The sequence below is a fragment of the Chiloscyllium plagiosum genome, unplaced genomic scaffold, assembly GCF_037043375.1.
Source record: "Chiloscyllium plagiosum isolate Xiang-an unplaced genomic scaffold, Cpla_swu_hap1 HiC_scaffold_40, whole genome shotgun sequence".
In the NCBI taxonomy this organism is placed as follows: Eukaryota; Metazoa; Chordata; class Chondrichthyes; order Orectolobiformes; family Hemiscylliidae; genus Chiloscyllium; species Chiloscyllium plagiosum.
The window spans coordinates 57,289,007-57,310,003 of record NW_028270178.1 but is presented as its reverse complement, the minus strand read 5'-3'; the positions used below and the strand labels follow the sequence as shown (position 1 = coordinate 57,310,003).

Genomic DNA, 20,997 nt, shown 5'->3' with positions numbered 1-20,997 from the left:
GGTTAGATAACATGGAATGCAGGGAGAGCAAGCCATTTGGATACAAAACTGACTTGAAGGTAGGAGACAGAGGGTGGTGATGGAGGGTTGCTTTGCGGACTGGAGGCCTGTGGGCAGCAGTGTGCTACAAGGATCGATATTGGGTCCTTAAATAATTGACTTGGATGTGAATGTGTAAGGTATGGTCAGTAGGTTTACAGAAGGCACCAAAATTGGAGGTGTAGCGGACAGTGAAGAAGGTTAGTTCAGAATACAACAGGATCTTGATCAGATGGGTCAATGGCGCAAGGAATGGCAGATGGAGTTCAATTTAGACAAATGTGAGCTGTTGGATTTCGGAAAGGCAAGTCAGGGCAGGACCTGTACACTTAATGGTAAAGTCCTGGGGAGTGTTGCTGAATAAAGAGACCTTGGAGTCCAGGTTCATAGTTCCTTGAAAGTCGAGTCACAGGTAGGCGGGGTCGTGAATGCAGTGTTTGGTACACTCCCCGTTATTGGTCAATGCATTGAATGCAGCTGTTGTGACGTCATATTGTGGTTGTACAGGACATTGATTAATGCTCTTCTGGGATTCTGTTTTCAGTTCCAATCTCCCTGTTCTAGGAATGATGTTGTGAAACTTCAAAGGTTTCAGAAAAGGTTTGCAAGGACTTTGCCAGGGTTGGACGGGTTGAGCTATTGGAAAATGCTGAATAGGCTGGGACTATTTTTCCTGGAGAGTTAGAGATTGAGAGGTGACCTTATAAATGTTTATAAAATCATGATGGACCTGGATAAGGTGAGCGGTCAGGGACTTTTTCCCGGGTTCTGTGGGTTCAGAACTAGAGGACACAGGCTTAAGATGAGAGGGAAAAGATTTAAAAGGGATCATTTTTCTCAATGAACAGAGTTATCAGAATCTGGAACATTCCACCTGAAAAGGTGCTAGGATTTGAGTCCATAAGGAGTTTACAGGTTAACATTATGAAGTGGGTGATTGGGACTAAATCTGACAGTTCCTACAAAGAAATGAAGTGCAATTTGGATCAATCTATGCTCCCTCTCAGGCCAAAAAAGACCCTGAGCTCCCGGTTGCCTGCCACTTTAACACACGAGCGTGTTCCCTGGCCAACATCTGTCTCATGCTTAGGTGCAGTGTTCTAGTGAAGCTGGCAGAACACTACAGAACATACCAAATGGACCATATTTCAAGGACTGCAATTTCCCCTCTCATGTGGTCAACCCCAATGCCCTCCAGTGTATCTCCTCCACTTCCGACACCACTGCCCTTGAACCCCATCCCTCCAACCCTTAACTCACACACATTGTTATCACATTGCCTGCCATTACACACTACCCACGATTAACCATTAATTGTCTCCGTTGACAGCTATCCCCCACCTACATCACTCAACGATTGGAGCTGCCAAGGACACAAACCTCTGGAATATCCTCCCTAACCCCCTCTGTCCTCCTTTAAGATTGTTGGGCCTCTCCTGAGATATTTGTATCATTGATAGCGACAGGTGAGGTGCCATTATTTTTTAAAAGGTGGTAAGGAGAGGCCATGGAACAAGAGAACAGTGAGCCTGAAGTCAGTGGCAGGCAAGGTTGTTGGAAGGGATTCTGAGGGACAGGATATACGTGTATTTGGAAATGATTAGGGAGAGTTAAAGTGGCTTTGTTTGTGCAAAATCGTGTCTCACTAACTTGAGTATTTTTTTTCCTTGAAGATGTGACAAAGATGATTGATGATGGCAGCCTGTGAACGTTGTCTCCATGGGAATTGAACAAGGTTCCACAAAGCAGACTGGTTAGCAAGGTTAGATAACATAGAATGCTGGGAGAACAAGCCATTTGGATACAAAACTGGCTTGAAGGTAGGAGACAGAGAGTGGTGATGTAGGGTTGTTTTGTGGACTGGAGGCCTGTGAGCAGCAGTGTGCTGCAGCAATGGATATTGGGGCCTTCAATAAATGACTTGGATGTGAATATATGAGATATGGTCAGAAGGCACCAAAATTGAAGGGGTAGTGGGCAGTGTAGAAAGTTAGTCCAGATGGGCCATTGGAACGAAAAATGGCAGACTGAGTTCAATTTAGATATATGTGAGCTGTTGTATTTTGGAAAGGCAAATCAGGACAGGACTTATGCACTTAATGGTAAAGTCCTGGGGAGTGTTGCTGAACAAAGAGATCTTGGAGTTCAGGTTCATTGTTCCTTGAAAGTAGAGTCGCAGGTAGGCAGACTAGTGAAGGTGGTGTATGGTATGCTTATATTTATTAGTCAATGCATTGAATACGGAAGCTGGGAAGTCATATTGTGGCTTCACAGGACATTGATTAAGCCATTTCAGGAATTCTGCTTTCAGTTCGAATATCCCTGTTCTGGGAAGGATGTTATGAAATTTGAAAGGAGTCAGACAAGATTTGCAAAAACATTGCCAGGGTTGAAGGATTTGGGCTACAGGGAGAGACTGGGGCTATTTACCCTGAAGAGTCAAAGACAGAGGTGACTTTATGGAGATTTATAAATCATGAGAGGCATGGATACGGTGAACAGCCAGGGTCTTTTCCCCCCCAGGTGAGGTGGGTCCAAAACAAGAGCACATGGGCTTAAGTTGAGAGGGCAAAGATTTAAAAGGGATCGAAGGGGCAACGTTTTCAAGCTGAGTGTGGTGTGTGTGTGGAATGAGCTGCCAGATGAAGTAGTGGAGACTGATGCCATTACAACATTTGAAAGGCATCCGTGAATGGGATGGGTTTTGAGGGATAGGGCCCAATAGCTGGCAAATGGGACTCCAGTAGTTTAGGATCCCGAGTCGGCATGAACGAATTGGACCGAAGGTCTGTTTCTGTGCTGTCCATCTCTATGACACTAATAAATTAAGATGCGTTCCTCTTTTGTGGAGAGCGAGCAGAAGCACAGATAATTGTCCTTGGAGCTGAGACGGTTAAGCAGTGATTTGGACCAGGTGCAGATTTGTTTCCAAACAATTAATTTGCAGAGAGAGAGGAATTGTTAGCACGATCACAATTTTTCGTAACTACTTTCAGGTAACTGGCAAATAATGCAGAGTGAAAATGGGAACATTATTTCACTCAGTAAGTTCTGCGCACCTGGAATAGGCTGAACGGCAGCTGGACACAGATTCAGCAGGTGTTCTCAAACAGATTTATAATTTTACCTTTTAAGGAAAGACTTAGTGGGCTTTGGGCAAGTGAGAGGGGAGTTGGGATAGATTTGCAGCATCTCCAGACGGAGAGAGTACAGTCCCAATGGGCTGAATAGCCCCCAGCCCCTGTGCTCTGTGATACTACCCCATTCACTGTGAAGGATGAACCTCATCACAGGGCAGAGAGAGAGAGGATCCCACCACTTACCTCACAATGGGGCCCGGCTGATTGATCTCAAACAAGTACACTGTTTCGGAAAGCGTCGGAGGTCACCCTCTCAGGGGCATATCGCACTGACAAGCAAGGTACTGGTACAGAGACTGGCTCCAATGTAATGTGAGGTATATGAGGTTCCTGGTGATCGATGGTGATAGGGGATTCTCTGGTATAGGGCACAGACTGCCGTTTCTGCAGCTGACAGTGAGACATCAGAATGGGTGGTACCTCCCTGGTGCCAGGGACAAGGATGTCTCGGAGAGGGAGCAGAGTATTCTCAAAAGGGAGTATGATCAGTGGGAGCTCATTATACATTAGTACCAATGACATCGGAAGAGGAAAGGATGAGGTTCTGACGAGAGAATATAGCAAATTATCCTGGAGGATAAAAAGTAGGTCTTCGTGGGTAGTAATATCTGGATTACTCTTTGTGCCGCATGCTAGTGAGAGTAGAAACAGCAGGATAGAGCAGATGAATGTGTGGCTAAGGATCTGGTGCAGGGGAGAAGGATTGCCATGTTTGGATCATTGGAATCTCTGCTGGGGTAGAATTGACGTGCATAAGAAGGATGGATTGTACCTGAATTGGAAGGTGTCTAATATCCAGGCAGGGAGATTTGCTAGTGCTACTCAGGAGGCATTAAACCAGTGAGGGAGTGGGGGGTAAACCTAAAGAGATAGTGAGAGAAGAGGTATGTCTGAGGCTGGTACAGTTGAGAAGTTAGACAGTCAAGGCAGGCAAGGGCAAGGCACAGAACGAGGTGGGACAGAGCAGTTTCACTGCATTTATTTCAGTGCAAAAGGCCCGTCAGGGAAGGCAAATGAGCTGAGGATATGGTTTTGAACATGGGACTGGGATATCATGGATATTACAGAAACGTGGCTCAGTGATGGATAGGACTGGCAGCTTAATGTTCTAGGGTGCAATAGGAAGGATAGAAAGGGGGACGAGAGGAGGCAGAATGGCGTTTTGGATTAGGGATACCTTTATGGTTGTGCTCAGGGAGGATATTGGGAGTATTTCCAGTTAAGTTACTTGGATAGAATTGGGAAATAAGAAAGGGATGATCACCTTGTTGTGGTTGTCTGCTTGGGTTTCGTCTGGTTGCTCTGGTTTCCTCCCACAGTCCAAAGATGTGTAGGATGGGTGGGTTATCCAGGCTGAATTGCCCATAGTGTTCAGGGATGTGCTGGCCAGGTGGATTGCTGATTGGAATTGCAACGTTATAGGGGTAGGGTAGAAGGCTCTGATGTTCAGTGTGGATGTGATGGGCTGAATGGCCCGCTTCCACGCTGTCTGGATTCTCTGATAATTCTACTAGCTTTAAAATAGTTACAGAAAATAATAGACCAGATCTAATAGGTAGCCTTCTAAATTGGACAATTTCGATGGCACAAGGTAAGAACTTGCAAAATTTGTTTGCGGGAGGTTATTTCCAGGGAAAGGGATGGCTGGACAAAAGAGTAACCAGGCAGAGAATAGCAACCCTCAAAAATCAGTAAGGCTGTCTATGGAACCGCAGGCGGTGGGAGAGATTCTGTAAGTATTTCACATCAGTTTTTACTGAAAAATTATATGGAAGCTAGAGAGTTTGGAGAAATAAATAGTGATAATTTGGCAATTGTTCATATTACAGTGGAGGAGCTACTGGATGTCTTAAAAAGCAGAAAGGTGGATAAATCCCAGGAATCTGAGCAGGTGTATCCCAGAACTTTGTGGGAAGCCAGGGAAGTGATTGCTGGGCCCCTCGCTGAGATATTTGTATCATCAATTGCCACAGACAAGGTGCTGGAAGATGGGTGCCATTATTTGAGAAAGTTAAAAATCACACACCAGGTTATAGTCAAACAGGTTTATTTGGAAGTGTGCTTCCAATTAAACCGTTTGGACTATAACCTGGTGTTGTGTGATTTCTAACTTTGTACACCCCAGTCCAACACTGGCATCTCCAAATCATTATTTGAGAAAGGTAGTAAGGAAAAGACAGGGAACTATAGACCGGTGAGCCTGAAGTCAGTGGCAGGCAAGTTGTTGGAAGGGATTCTCAGGGACAGAATTTACATGTCATTGGAAAGGCAAGAAAAGATTAGGGAGAGTCAGCATGGCTTTGTGCATGGAAGTCATTAACTTGGACTTGAGAAAGACACAAGGTTCCACATAACAGGCTGGTTAGCAAGTTCAACACCATAGAATACAGGCGGAACTAGCTATTTGGATACAAAATTGTTTGGAAGATCAAAGAGTCATAGATGTACAACACAGAAGCAGAGACCCTTCGGTCCAACCAGTACATGCTGACCAGATATCCCAACGCAATGTAGTCCCACCTGCCTGCACCCGGCCCATATCCTTCCTATTCATATACCCAATAAGATGCCTTATAAATGTTGCATTCGTCCAACCTCCACCACTTCCTCTGGCAGCTCATTCCATACACATACCACCCTCTGTGAAAACGTTGCCCCACAAGTCTCTTTAAAGTCTTTCCCCTCTCACCCTAAACCTATGCCCTCTAGTGCTGGGATCCACCACCCCAGGGAAGAGACTTTGTCTATTTATCCTATCCATGCCCCTCATTTTATTTACCTCTATAAGCTCACCTCTCAGCTTCCGACGCTCCAGGGAAAATAGCCCCAGTCTATTCAAAATCTATTCAACCCTCAGCTGAGCTCAAATCCTCCAATCCTGGTAACTTTCTTGTAAATCTTTTCTGAACCCTTTCAAGTTTCACAACATCCTTCCGATAGGAAGGAGACCAGATTTGTACGCAATATTCCAATAGTGGCCTCACCAATGCCCTGTACAGCCACAACATGACCTCCCAACTCCTGTACTTAATGTTCTAACCATATGCCGCCTTCACTATCCTATCTACCTGTGGCTACACTTTCAAGGAGCTATGAACCCGCACTCCAAGGTCTCTTTGTTCAGTAACACTCCTCAGGACCTTACCATTAAGTGTATAAGTCCTGCTAAGATTTGATTTCCCCAAATGCCACTCCTCAGCACATTCACTCATCTGATCAAGATCCCGTTGTACTCTGAGGTAATTGTTTTCACTGTCCACTACACCTCCAACTTTGGTGTCATCTCACTAACTATGCCTGCTATGTTCACATCCAAGTCATTCATATAAATGACAAAAAGTAGTGGATCCAGCACTGACCCTTGTGGCACTCCACTGGTCACCGGCCTCCAGTCTGAAAATCAACCCTCCACCACTACCCTCTGTCTTCTGCCTTTGAGCGAGTTCTGGATCCCAATTGGCTAGTTCTCCCTGTATTCCATGAGCTCTAACCTTGCTGAGCAGTCAGTGTCTTGGTGGAGGGTGCTTTTAGGACTGGAAGCCTGTGGTGAGCAAAATGCTGTCAGGCTGGGTGCTGGGTCCACTGCTTTTTGTCATTTATATCAATGATTTCCATGTGAATATAGGAGCTATGGTTAGTAGGTTTACAGTAGACACCAAAATGTGAGGTGCAGTGGACAGAAAAGTTACCTGAGAGTACAATGAGACTCCGATCAAATGGGCTGAGGAGTGGCAGATGAAGTTTAATTTTGATAAATGTGAGGTTCTGCATTTTGGAAAAGCAAATCAGGGCCGGACTTCTACACTTAATGGGAAGGTCCTGGGCAGTGTTGCTGAACTAAGAGATCTTGGAGTGCAGGTTCATAGTTCCTTGAAAGTGGAATCATAGATAGGCAGGGTAGTGAAGAAGGTGTTTCGTATTCTTGCCTTTATCAGTCAGTACATTGAGTACAGGAGTTGTGACGTCATTTTGCGGCTGTACAGGACATTGATTCAGTCACTTCTGGAATTCTGCTTTCAGTCCTGGTCTCCCCACTATCGGAATGATATTGTGAAACTTGAAAGGATTCAGAAAAGATGTGCAAAGATGTTTCCAGGGTTGAGTGATTGAGCTATAGGGAGAGGCTGAATAGACTGAGGCTGTTTTCACTGGAGAATCGGATGCTGAGGGGTGACCATAGAGGTTGATAAAATCGTGAGGGGCATGGATAGGGTAAACAGCCAGGGTCTTATTCCTGTTTAGGTGAGTCCAAAACTAGAAAGCACAGGCGTGAGGGAAAAGATTGAAAAGGGATATTAGGGGCAAAGTTTCAAGCTGAACGTGATATGTGTATGGAATAAGCTGCCAGAGAAAGTGTGGAGGCTGGTATAGTTACAACATTTAAAATGCATCTCATTGGATATGTGATTGGGAAATGTTTAGAAGGTTATGGGCCAAGTGCTGGCATATGGGACGAGATTAATTTAGGATATCTGGTCGGCATGGACAATTTGGACTGAAGGGTCTGTTTCTGTGTTGTACATCTCTACGACACTAATAAATAAAATTAAGATGGGTTTCTCTTTTATGGAGAGTTAGCAGAAGGTCAGACAATTCTCCTTGGAGCTGAGAAGGATAAGCAGTGATTTCGACCAGGAGTTGATTTGTTTCCAGGATATTTCATTTATAGAGAGACAGAGTGAGAAATTTTTAACGTCACGATTTTTAGTAACTACTTTCAGGTAACTGGCAAATAATGCAGGTTAAAAATGTGAAGATTATTTTACTCACTAAGTTCTGAGCATCTGGAACAGTTTGAAAGACAGCTGAATGCAGATTCAGTAGCTATTGTTAAAACAAATTTGAAATTTAACTTTTCAAGGAAGGATTTGGAAGGCTATGTCCAAATGGGAGGTGAGTTGGAACTGACTGGCACTATCTCCAGAGGGAGAGAGTACAGCCCCAATGGGCTGAATAGCTCCCAGCCCCTGTGCTCTGTGATACTGCCTCATTCACTGTGAATGATGAAGCTTATCACAGGGCAGAGCCATAGAGATGTACAGCATGAAAATACACCCTTTGGTTAAACTGGTCCATGCTGACCAGATATCCCAACCTAATCTAAGTCCCATTTGCCAACACTTGGCACATACACCCTTCCTATTCATATACCCATCCAGATGTCAAATGGTATAATTGTACCAACATCCTCCACTTCCCGACAGAAGATTCCATACACGCACCAACCTCGGTGGGAAAAAAAAAATGCCCCTCTGATCCATTGTAAATTCTTCCCCTCTCATCTTAAACCTATGCCCTCTCATTCTGGACTCCCCCACCCCAGGGAAACGACCTTGTCTATTTATCCTACCCATGCCCCTCATGATTTTATAAACCTCTGTGAGGTCACCCCTCAGCCTCTGATGCACCTGGGAGGATCCCACCACTCAGGTCACAATGGGGCCTGGCTGATTGACACAGCTTCAGACCAATAGGAGATTTGGCGTGATCCTCCAGCCAATGGGAATAAATGAGGGGTGTGTCCAGCAGGCCAACACATGACCATCAGCTTTGCAGGCGCAGTGTCACTGTGAGGGAGGACTCAGTGAGTGTGAAGGGAGTGGGAGAGACAGCAGAGACTGGGAGAGAGATGGAGGTGGTGTGGACTGGGAAGGTTGATAAACACTGTTTCAGTCTGCTAGAGCTGAATTAGATACTCCGGGTAAATTGAAAGAACTGTGGATGCTGTAAATCACACATAACAACTGAAAGTACTGGAAAAGCTCAACAGATCTGGCAGCATCTGTGAAGTGAAATCGGTTCGCATTTTGGATTCGGTGACACATCCTCAGGAACTGATGCTACTGAGAAAAAATGTTGTTTTTTATGCAGAAGGTAGGGGTTAAGGAGTAAATGATAGGGGGGGAATAGAGTCCAAAGAAAGAGATAAGAGCAATTGGACAAAAAGAGTGGATAACGATCTGAGGGGGAGGGTGAATAGCTGTTTATGGGGACTGTTAGCCTGGCATTACACACTACCTATGGTTAGCCACTATGTAATAACAAGGCCTGGTGTGTGGGGTAAGGGGCAAAGACACTAGGACATGGGAGAGTTCAGGAGCTAAAATTATTGAATTTGATGTTGAAGCCAGAGGATTGTAGGGTCCCCGACTGGGAGATGAGGTGTTGTTCTTCCAGCCTGTGGTGCTGGAAAAGCACAGCAGGTCAGGCAGCATCCAAGGAGCAGGAGAATTGACATATTGGGCATGTAAGCACTTCATTAGAAATGTGGGAGGTGGGGGAAGAGGGCTGAGAGATAAATAGGGAGGGATGTTTGGGGTTGGGGGGTAAGGGAGCTACGAAGAGACTAGGTAGATGTAGATGGGGTAGTGGTGAGAGGGTGGAATGGATAATTGGGAAGGAAGGTGGACAGGTGGGACAGTTCAAGAGGCCAGTGCCGAGTTGGAGGGTTGAATCTGTGATAAGGTGGGGGAGAGGAGATGAGGAAACCTTGATGCCGTGTGGTTGAAAGGTTCCAAGGTGGAAGATGAGGTGTTCTTCCTCCAGGCGTGGGGTGGCTTGGATTTGGGGGTGGAGGACACCCAGGACTTGCATGTCCTTGGCAGCGTGGCGGCGGAGGGGATGTAGCTGAAGTGGTCGGCCACAGGGCGGTGGGGTTGGTTGGTGCATGTGTCCCAGAAATATTCCCTGAAATATTCCACAAGTTGGCGTCCTGACTCCCCAGTGAAGAGGAGACCACGTTGAGAGCAAAGGACACAATAGTTGAGGTGTTTGGGTGGGCAGGGAATTCTCTGCTGGATGTGGGAGGATCCTTTGGTGCCTTGGATGGAGGTGAGGGGGAGGTGTGGGCACAGGTTTTACACCACATGCAGTGGCAAGCGAAGGTGCTGGGAGTGGAGGATGGGTTGGTGGGGAGCTTGGACCTAACGAGGAAGTCACAGAGGGAATGGTCTCTGTGGAATGCTGAAAGGGGAGGGGAGGGAAACATATCTCTGGTGGGGTCTGATTGTAGGTGGTGGAAATGGCAGAGGATGATGTGTTGTATCTGGGTGGAAGGTGAGGAGTGGGGGGATCCCATCCTTGTTGGGGTTGGAAGGGTGGGGTTCAAGGGCAGTGGTGTAGGAAGGGGAGGAGATGCACTGGAGGGCATTGTTGACCACATGGGAGGGGAAATTGCAGTCCTTGAAATAGGAGACCATTTGGTATGTTCTGGAGTGTTCTGCCAGATTGTATCAAGCTTCACTGGAACACTGCAGTAAGCATGAGACAGATGTTGGACAGGGAACAGTCTTGTGTGTTAAAGTGACAGGCAACTTGAAGCTCCGTGACCTTTTTGCAGCCACAATGTAACTGATCAGTCACCATTTCCACCACCACCACTGAGATGCTACCAAGTTCCTGTCTCCTCCACTAACAGTTTTCCACCCTCCCACCAGATTGTTATTCACTCCTTGGTCTTTCCAAATGTTCCTGTCTCTCTTTGCACTCTGTCCCCACCTATTATTTACTCTTTAACCCCTATCTCCTGTAGTCCAAAGATGTGCAGGTTAGGAGAATTGGCCCAGCTAAATTTCCCGTAGTGTTCAGGGATGTGCATTAGTCCGGGGAAATGGAGAGTAATAGGGAGGGGAATGGATCTGGGTGGGATGAACTTCAGAGGGTGGGTGTGGAATTGTTGGGCCGAAGAGCCCGTTTCCACGCTATAGGGATTCTACTTTTCCCAGCTGTCTTCGGTTCTGCTGAAGGGTCACAGAACCCGTGATGACCCTTGGTGTTTGCAGGAGGTGGAAAAGGGAGAGTGGCAGCAGAAACCGGATGAGATGTATCAGTGTAGACTGGGAGGGTTTAGTTACACTCTGTGCAGGTCGTTAATCTGAATTAGAAAATCCTGGTCCCACATTTGCAGCAAAGGGAAAACAGCTGTGGGCCTCAGGCAGTGAGCGGTCCTGGGTTATGGCCGCCACCTTTATTTGGGGCAAGGTACAGCAAGGCGCATGCACATGTCCTCTTTTGGGGAGGGGGGCGGGGTGATTTCAAGAGGAGTGTTTACACATCAAACACATTCCAAGAGAAGTGTTCGCCTTCACTATTCACCTTGCACTGATTGTGAGCTTTGTTTTGCGAATTCATTTTCTAGGATATTAATTGAGAATAATTGAGACTGGGATCTCAAAAACAAGTTTTTACAGTCAGCGGATCTGAATATCATTGGCATTTAACTGTGGAATGAGAAAGGTTTGTTCAGTCTGGGAAAATATCACCAATAGTTTTGTCAAGCAAAAAGCAGAAAGATGTTCAAGTTCATGGTCAGAGCACCCTTTGGGTATGTGTTCAATTCTTGGCCCTGCAGCTGTGGAAGGAGGTATTGGCCTGAGAGAGAGCATAGATTTATCCAAATGCCAGATTTAGTCCCAGTCACCCACTTCATGATGTTAACCTGTAAACTCCCGACTTCCAATTCCCTGCAAGCTTCTCATTGAATTTCCTTGTGGACTCAAACTCCAACACCATTTCAGGTGGAACGTTCCAGATTCTGACAACTGTCTGTTCATCCAGAAACTGCTGAAGTCCATGTTGACTCTGGGGTTACAAAGGGCTGAACTGAAAGATGAGATGCTGTTCCTGAGCTCCCATTGAGATGCATTAGAACAGTACAGGAGGCCGAGGGCAGTGTAGGTATGAGCAGACATTGAAAATGACAAGGCTGTACTGTGAGGGCTGCTTGGCTCAATGAGAGTGTTTTGGAGTTGGGTGTAAACAGACTGAGGTGAGACTGGGAGAAGGTGAAGCTGAAACTCAAGTTTAGTTCAGGCCATTCAGTAATTCACGTGGTCCCAATGGGAACAGCCAATTTCTCAATAATACCTGCTGAGTATTTAAGTTTTTAAAGTATGACATATCTGCTGAAGTTAAGATTTTTTTTATTATAATGTACATGTTTGAAGTGAAGGAAGGTTGCTCACTCGTTTAAATTTTCTTAATGGGAGTAACGAGATGAATGTAGAGAGATGTTGTGATAGGGGACCTCAGACCCGTGGTGTGGTCCTCTTGTACAATGTGGGAAATAAGGGACGCTTCCTGTGTGCCTGATGGCTATGTGTGCTGCAAGTGTGTCCATCTGCAGTTACTGGGAACCTGCTTTTCAGACCTGGAGCTGAGAGTGGACTCACTGTGGAGCATCTGAGAATGTTATGGACAGCATGTTTAGTGAGTTAGTCACACTGCAGGTGAGGGCTACACAGGCAGAAAGGGAATGGGTGACCATCAGATCAAGGAAAAGGCTCAGTAAGGGGGTGCAGGGGTCCCCAGTGGTCATCCCCTTCTCATACAGATACTGTATCCCGCTTGGGATTCTGTAAGGGCGGGAATGGGTGGGGTAGCTTCTCGGGAAATCAGCACCAGCTAGGGTCATGCCACCACAGAGAGCTACGCTGCACAGAGTGGGAGGAAAGAGAGGAAACATGGCTATAGTGACAGGAGATTCAACGCTCAGGGTTAGGGCGGGCACTGCTGTGACCACAGACATGAATCCAGGATGGTATGTTACCTCCATAAAGCTAGGATCCGCAATATCATGGAGCGGCTGCAGGACTTTCTGGAGCTGGAGGTTAAACAGCCCATGGTGGTGGAACACACAGATACCAACAACATCGCTAAACAGAGGGATGAGGGCCTGAAAGCTAGATATAGGGAGAGCAGAGATGCATTAAAATGTAGCTCCTGAAACGTAATAATGTCAGACTTACTCCCAGTGCCATGTGCTAGTGAGAGCAGGAATAAGAGGGTAGATCAGCTGGATGTGTGGCTGGGGAAATGGTGTACCAGAGAAAGGTTTAGATTCTTCAGGCACTGGGACCGTTTCTGGGTGGGACCTATACCAGCCTGACCGGTTACCACTGGGCAGAGCTGAGACAAATCTGATGGGGGCTTTTGCAGTTCCATTGGTGAGGTTTTACCTAATCTGGCAGGGGGTTGGGAAATCAAGTGTCGGCTTAGATGGGTCAGATTCGGGTCAGGGAATGGGAGGTAGAATATTAGTGATGTAGTCAGCAGCTCAGAAAGCCAAAGAAAAGGACGATTAAACGAGGATTGAGTCCCTCTTCAGCCATCAGTCCTGCCATCTCAGAAATGTGAGTCAACAAAATATGGAGCTGAATACATGTCTATGACTCTATGTGCTTCAGCAAAATGGTGGAAATCTGCAATAAGAACATAAATTGCTGGACATCCTCAGCAAGTCTGTCAGCATCTGAAATGGTGACAGATGCAGGAAACATTGCAGCCTTGAAGAAGTGTTTAGATGATCACACCAAGATGTTACACGGAGTGCCAGAACGTGGGACTAGAATAAATAGGCGCTTGATGACCAGCATGGATACGATGGGGCTGGAAAGTTGATGTTTCGGGTCAGGACTATTTATCCGGACTGATAAACTGTCCTGACCCAAAACATCAACTTTCCTGCCCCTCTGATGCTGCCTGACCTGCTGCACCTCTCCAGATCCACATTGTATAAACTGACTTCCAGCATCTGCAGCCCTTAACTATCTACACATCCCAGGACTCAGGCTGGTGACCCTCCTTTACTCTCTCTCAATAACCAGGCTAGCTCCCCTTGGGAAAGGGGAACAAAGGTACACACAGTACTCCAGGTGTGGTCTCACCAAGGCCCTTCCAGAAAGGGATCCCTGCTCCTGTACTTGAATCCTCTCACTAGGAAGGTCACACATCATTTTCATTCTCCACTGCTTCCCACTCCTGCCTGCTTCTGAAAAGAGGGAATCTCAGAGAAACACGGAATAAAATGGGTTCAGAATCTCTGGTCTAAAACTGTTGAACACAATGCCCCCATCTTCTCCATACCGGTCATCAAGCGCACGTGCCTGGTGAAATCATCCAAACACTTCTTCAAGGCTCCGATGTTTCCTGCATCTGTCACCATTTCAGGTGCTGCCAGACCTGCTGAGGATCTCTAGCACTTTGTTTTCTCTGTTGCAGAGTACTGAAAGGGGGGATTTGCAGTTGAGAAATTCACATTGAATTTCATGTTCAGTTTTGATAGTTACAGGATCCGTGCTGATCATTGGCCTTTTCATCTGGAAGGAAAGGTGTGCATTCTGTCCAGAGACGAATATTTCAAATGTCAGTGTGGCTGGAAATAGTACTGAGACAGCGAAGTCCATGTTAGCGTGGGGACTGTGGAGAGAGATTTCATTTGGTTTTTGAAAGTTTAAAAAGTCATGGCACATTTCCCAGGAACAGTTAAGCCCCAGATTGGTTTTGTATGAGGGCAATTTACCATGAAACCAGAAAGACAAAAGGATTCCTGCATCATAGAAGAAGCTGTGAAAATGTAATTGTTGTAACGGAGTGAATTGTCGATCATGGATTGTAATCCATTGGTGTTGTCACGTCGGTTCCAGTGCCGTTGGGAAACACGGGAAATGTGATGGATGCAGTGTAGGTTTCAGTTATTCAACTGGAAAGGTGCAGAAGAAATTTACAAGGATGATGCCAGGTCTCAGGGGTCTGAGTTATAGGGAGAGGTTAGACAAGCGAGGACTTTTTTGTTTATCGCAGAGGAAACCGAGGGGGAATATATTAAAGAAGTTAATAAGATCATGAGAGGTCTGGGTAATATGAACGCACTCAGTCTTTTTCCCAGGGAACTAAGGACTGGAGGGTATCAGTTTAAGGTTAGAGGAGAAAGACTAAAAGGGAACCTGAGGGGCAACTGTTCTACACAGAGGGTGGTATGTATATGGAATGAGCTGCCAGTGGAAGTGGTTGAGGCGGGTCTGTTAACAACAAAAAAAGGGCATTTGGACAAATACATGGATAGGAAAGTTTCAGAATCAGATGAGCCAAGTGCATGGTAATGGGGTTAGCATGGATGGACATTCTGATCGGCATGGGCCAGTTTGGGCCAAAGGGCCAAAGGGCCTGTCTCTGCTGTAGGATTTGCTATTTCTCCCCCTAACTCTGTTGGTATCTTGGGATGTATTCCATCAGGGCAATGAGACTTGTCTACCTTTAGCTCCATTAGCTTGCCCAGCTCTAACTCTTTCATGATAACTGTTGTTTCTAGGTCCTCACCTTCCTCAGTCTCCTTATCAATTACTGGCATGGTCTTCGTATCCTCCACTGTGAAGACTGACTGCTGTGTCCTCATATTCCTGAACCCTGCTGGATAGGAATAGCTAGGCACAGAACTCTGAGAGCTCTTCTTTGAGTCTTTATTGATGAGACATGGCAGTTCCCTGGATAGTGTACATGCAGAACACCTCCAGGCAGCATCAGGTAACTCCCCGCCTGTCCGATGTGCCGCTCCCATTCTTATACCTTTGTGGTTTGGGACTTTGAAAAGAAACTGTCTCTCAGTATTATCTCCATGGCAACGGCAGTTTGAAAGTCTAGTTCAGTTCAGCACTTTGTGGTTAAACCACACACCCCTCCCCCCACGCCCCTTTGGCTGCCTCAAGTGCCTGACAGGTGCTTCAGTTTCAATGGGGCTCTCTATCAGGATTCTGATGTGGAGGAGCCGGTGGTGGGTTGGACAAAGTTAAAAACCACACAACACCAGGTTATAGTCCAACAGGTTTATTTGGAAGTACAAGCTTTTGGAGTGTGCTGTGATTTTTAACTTGATCAGGATTATCTCTATGGTAACAGTGAAGTGCTTCAACAATTACAGAGGCCATATGTTCCCAACACAATAGGTTTCCCTCCAGCAGTGTAAACTGCTATTCTGGCCCTGGGGATAGCTACTCATCACTTTTCTCCCCCAATCCCATCTAGCTTTCTGTTCATCTTTAAAGTTTTTCTAATCTCCTTGGTCTTTCGCAATTTGTATGCATTCTATTTCAGTTTGATAGACTCTCTTATTTCCTAAGCCACCCATGGCAGATTATTCCTTTTCCTACAGTCCTTCCTTTTCCCTGATATATACTTTTGCTGAGCACTTCAAAAAGTTGCTTTGATATTCCCCCACTGTCCATCAACTTTCCCACCATAAAGTCTTTGTTTCCAGTCTACGTTAGCCAACTCCTGCCTCATCCTATTGTAGTCTCCTTTTGTTTAACCACTTGGGAGTGGATCTAATCTTCCAGCTTTCCATCTGTGTTCTAAGTTCAGCCAGACTTATCAGAAGTCTTTTATGAGATTACGAGGTGAGACGATGTTATCTGGGTGTTTTGGTTTTCATTGTCAGTGACCTTGGCTTTGTAAAAAAAGTACAGGGTAGATATTCACAACAGCGTACACTGGACGCTGCGAATGTACGACGCAATCTAAAACCATAAATCACTGTCTCCCCTCAGTTTAAAATTGCAAAATCATTATCTCCTACATACTTCCTCACTATCTAAGCTTGGAATGCTAATCCACCTGACTATCTGTCATTTTCCGAAAATCTCCTTTGGTGAATGTGGTGAGTTTTGGATTCAGCATTCCAGTTATTACCGTAAGAAGGTGAGCACAGGGCACAGGAGAACCAGCCCCACTATTTAATATGGTGATGATTGAGCTCACATCTGTCTCAGCTGGATGTTCCCACCTGCTCTCTCTCGCCCTTCATCTCATTGCAAATTCAACATCTGTATCTCTTCATTACATTGGCTCATTGTCCTCGCATCCACCGCATTTTCTATCAAGAATTCCACAGATTCACAACACATCGAGACAAGTACATTCTTCCTCATGAGAATAGAATAGAGTCCCTATAGTGCAGGAACAGAGTATTCATCCATCGAGTCCACACCAACCCTATGATGAACATCCCATTCAGACCCACTCATTCCCTGTAACATTGCATTTCCCATGGCTAATTGTCGAACCGGCACATGAATGGACACTGTCAGCAATTTAGCATGGGCAATCCACCTAACCTGCACATCTTTGGACTGTGTGAGGAAACTGGAGAACTGCACGAAACCATGCAAACATGGGGAGAATGAATAAACTCCACACAGTCGCCTAAGGTCCCTGACGCTGTGAGGCAGCAGTGCTAGCCACTGAGCCACCTCTGCTTAAAACCTGCTGCCCCTTATTAACCTCCCTATCCCACACTTTTCATTCATGTTCCAGAGACAGGGCTCCAGTGCCTGCATGAGGACTGCAACTCCCAAATTCCGAGGCAGGGACCACACATCTGTGGGGAAACCTGGCACTGCACAAGTACAGAATGCGGATGGGTTTTGGAGCATGTGCTTTGGGGTAACTAGTGGAAAGTATTTCACACTTTGATTGTCTGGAGTAGGAACGTATTTGCTTGTAGTATTGATTTGTTGGAGGGTCAAAGTGTCACCACACCCACATGCGACCAAGGTCCATCCCCAACTCGTCATAACACTGGAATCGACCAATAAGAAACAAAGAAGGATCTGACCCATTCTCCAAGACTGAAGGTTCCTCTTCTGTCCAGGATCTGCCACCTCCCTGTCTGTTTCCTTTGGTTTCATTCTGCTATTACATTACTGACTTGCAGCAACTGAGGGAAAGGAAGTGGACCCAGAAAGGGTGCAGAGTCTAACCAGGGACGTGAAGTGGTGGCATAGACCTATTTATCAACAACTCCATGAGAATGGGGAGGGTGTACATTAGGGGGTAGCAGAGTCAGAATGATGGGAGAAAGTAAGTGGGCTGGAGGGTTTCAGCTTTGGGGGAAGAAAGGGGAAAAAGATATTCCAGAGAAACTAGAATTGTCTGCTCTGAATTTCTAATCTGTGCATATTTCTTTATACAGGGTGCTAGATGCTGATGGTTTGCAGACTGAAATCTCAACATCATTTGCCGATCGTGATAAAGTTAACCAGAATTTGAAGAACCAAAGATAGAGAATCACTCGGCCAAAATTCTGCAACACTCTCCCTCCCAGCATTGTCAGTCTATCTGCACCAAATGCACTGTAAATGGTACAAGACAGCAGCTCACTACCATCTTCTCAAGGGTAACTAGAGATGGGGTATAAATGCTGGCTGAGCCAGTGATGCCCATATCCTGGAAATGGTTTCTATCTCTAGTTGCTGAATCCCGGTTGATGTTACTGCAGGATGATGAGGGACGCTGAGTGCATCCTCCAGTAGGCAGCACCATCACATTACCCCTGCCTACACCCACACAGTAACACAGCAACGCCACTGGAACAAAAGGCAGTGAAGCCAAAGGAGGACTTAGATATAGTTCTTTGAGGTAAAGTCATGAAAGGGGATTGGAACACAGCAGGAACAGGAGACTGAGCTGGATGGTCAGCTGTTTCCCATTGAATGGTGGAGCAGGATTGAAAGGCCGAATGGCCTCCTGCTGCTATCTCCCAGGTATGTATATAGCCATGGAGCCCGGGTAGGAAGAAGTGGGCAGAGATTCTCCAGGCGATTGCACCTCCACATCAGTTTTCAGTGAGGGACGGTTTGATGGATTTTATTTAACATTTGTCTTTAACACCTGGTTTGTGAATTTTTGGTTTTAAAGTATTGTAGCTATTTATTCCACAATAAATAAAACTAAAAGAAAAAAAATGAAACTATCTGAATATAACAGTTTTTTAAAATTTCAAACGCCCTGTAAAACAAAATCCTGTCTATTCCCGGACACCATCACTTTCCAGTTACTCAAACTCCAGGGAAATATTCCCTCCCTGTCTGATCCTTTGGTTTGATTTAACTGTTTTTCTGTTCTCCTTCTGTGAGCTGTGAAGTGTTCTTTTCCCCCCCATTTCTCCTACCCAGAAGTGTTCTCCCACAGCTGAGCAAACTTCTCACGTTCATCATTATGCCATTTTGGGTTTTGTTAATATATAATCACCTGCAGTAAACCACCCGTGTAACCAATTGAATATTTACAAACAAAGCCCATTACAGGCAAAGCAAACCATTACAAAAGACAGAGTGGGAAGGGACCAAATCAAAGTAGAGTTGGGGTGAGGCGACAGCAATGGAGATAAAGCACTGTATCCCCTGCGATGCCCACCTCTACCTAAAGGCATCGAGAGCATTGATACATACCAGATGCTCCTTTTTCAAGGACACCCTGCTTTCTCCTCAATCATAGAATAGAATCCCAACAGTGTGGCAGGAGAGCATTGGCCCATCAAACCCCACCAACTATCCAAAGAGCATCCCACTTGGAGCACTCCATCCCTGTAACATTGCATTTCCCATGGCTGATCCACCGAGTCTGCACAATCCTAGACATTGTGGGCAATTTAGCACAACTGATCCACCCAACCCACAAATATTTGAACTGTGGGAGGAAACCAGAGCATCTGGAGGGGGCCCACAGAATCATAGGGGAATGTGCAAACTCCACACAGGCTGTTGACCAAGGCTGGACTCCAACCTTGTACCTGGTGCTGTGAAGCAGTAGTGCTATAATTCCAATTTATAGAACATAGAAGAATACAGCGCAGTGGAGGTCCTTTGGCCCTCGATGTTGCGCCGATCCAAGCCCACCTAACCTACACTAGCCCACTATCCTCCATATGCCTATCCAATGCCCACTTAAATGCCCATAAAGAGGGAGAGTTCACCACTGCTACTGGCAGGGCATTCCATGAACTCACGACTCGCTGAGTAAAGAACCTACCCCTAACATCTGTCCTATACCTACCACCCCTTAATTTAAAGCTATGCCCCCTCGTAATAGCTGACTCCATACGTGGAAAAAGGTTCTCATGGTCAACCCTATCTAAACCCCTAATCATCTTGTACACCTCTATCAAGTCACCCCTAAACCTTCTTTTCTCCAATGAAAACAACCCCAAGTGCCTCAGCCTTTCCTCATACGATCTTCCTACCATACCAGGCAACATTCTGGTAAACCTGCTCTGCTCCCGTTCCAGTGCCTCCACATCCTTCCTATAGTATGGCGACCAAAACTGCACACAATACTCCAGGTGCGGCCGCACCAGAGTCTTATACAACTGCAACATGACCTCAGCACTCCGGAACTCAATTCCTCTACCAATAAAAGCCTTCACCGCACTATTTACCTGGGTGGCAACTTTCAAAGATCTGTGTACATGGACACCAAGATCCCTCTGCTCATCCACACTACCAAGTATCCGACCATTAGCCCAGTACCCCATCTTTTTTTACTCTTACCAAAGTGAATCACCTCACACTTAGCTACATTGAACTCCATTTGCCACATTTCTGCCCAGTTCTGCAGCTTATCTATATCCCGCTGTAACCTGCCACATCCTTCCTCACTGTCAACAACTCCTCCGACTTTCGTATCATCCGCAAACTTGCTCAGCCAACCTTCTAGCCCCTCCTCCACGTCATTTATAAAAATGACCAACAGCAATGGTCCCAAAACAGATCCTTGCGGAACACTGCTAGTAACGGCACTCCAAGATGAACCTTTATCATCAACTACTACCCTCTGTCTTCTTCCAGCCAGCCAATTCCTAATCCAAACCTCCAACTCACCCTCCAGCCAGCCAATTCCTAATCCAAACCTCCAACTCACCCTCCGTATTTTTTGCAGTAGTCTACCATGGGGAACCTTATCAAACGCCTTACTAAAATCCATTTACACCACATCTACCGCTTTCCCCTCGTCCACCTCAGTCACCTTATCAAAGAATTCAATAAGGTTTGTGAGGCGCGACCTGCCCTTCACAAAACCATGCTGACTATCCTTGATCACATTATTCCTATCCAGATGTTCATAAATCCTATCCCTTACAATTCTCTCCAAGACTTTGCCCTCAACAGAAGTGAGACTCACCGGCCTATAGTTACGAGGGTTATCCCTACTCCTCTTTTTGAACAAGGGAACCACATTTGCTAGCCTCCAGTCTTCTGGCACTACTCCT

At 46.0% G+C, this 20,997-nt stretch overlaps 1 long non-coding RNA gene across 1 annotated transcript in view; it reads left to right on the top strand.

Moving 5' to 3' along the window:
- LOC148138550 (uncharacterized) overlaps nt 1–18,684 on the top strand; it is a 42,435-nt gene extending 23,751 nt beyond the window's left edge. The window contains exon 5 of the long non-coding RNA XR_015753923.1: nt 17,923–18,684. This is a non-coding gene — a long non-coding RNA (uncharacterized LOC148138550). The remainder of the gene's footprint in view (nt 1–17,922) is intronic.
- The last annotated feature ends 2,313 nt before the right edge of the window (nt 18,685–20,997 follow it).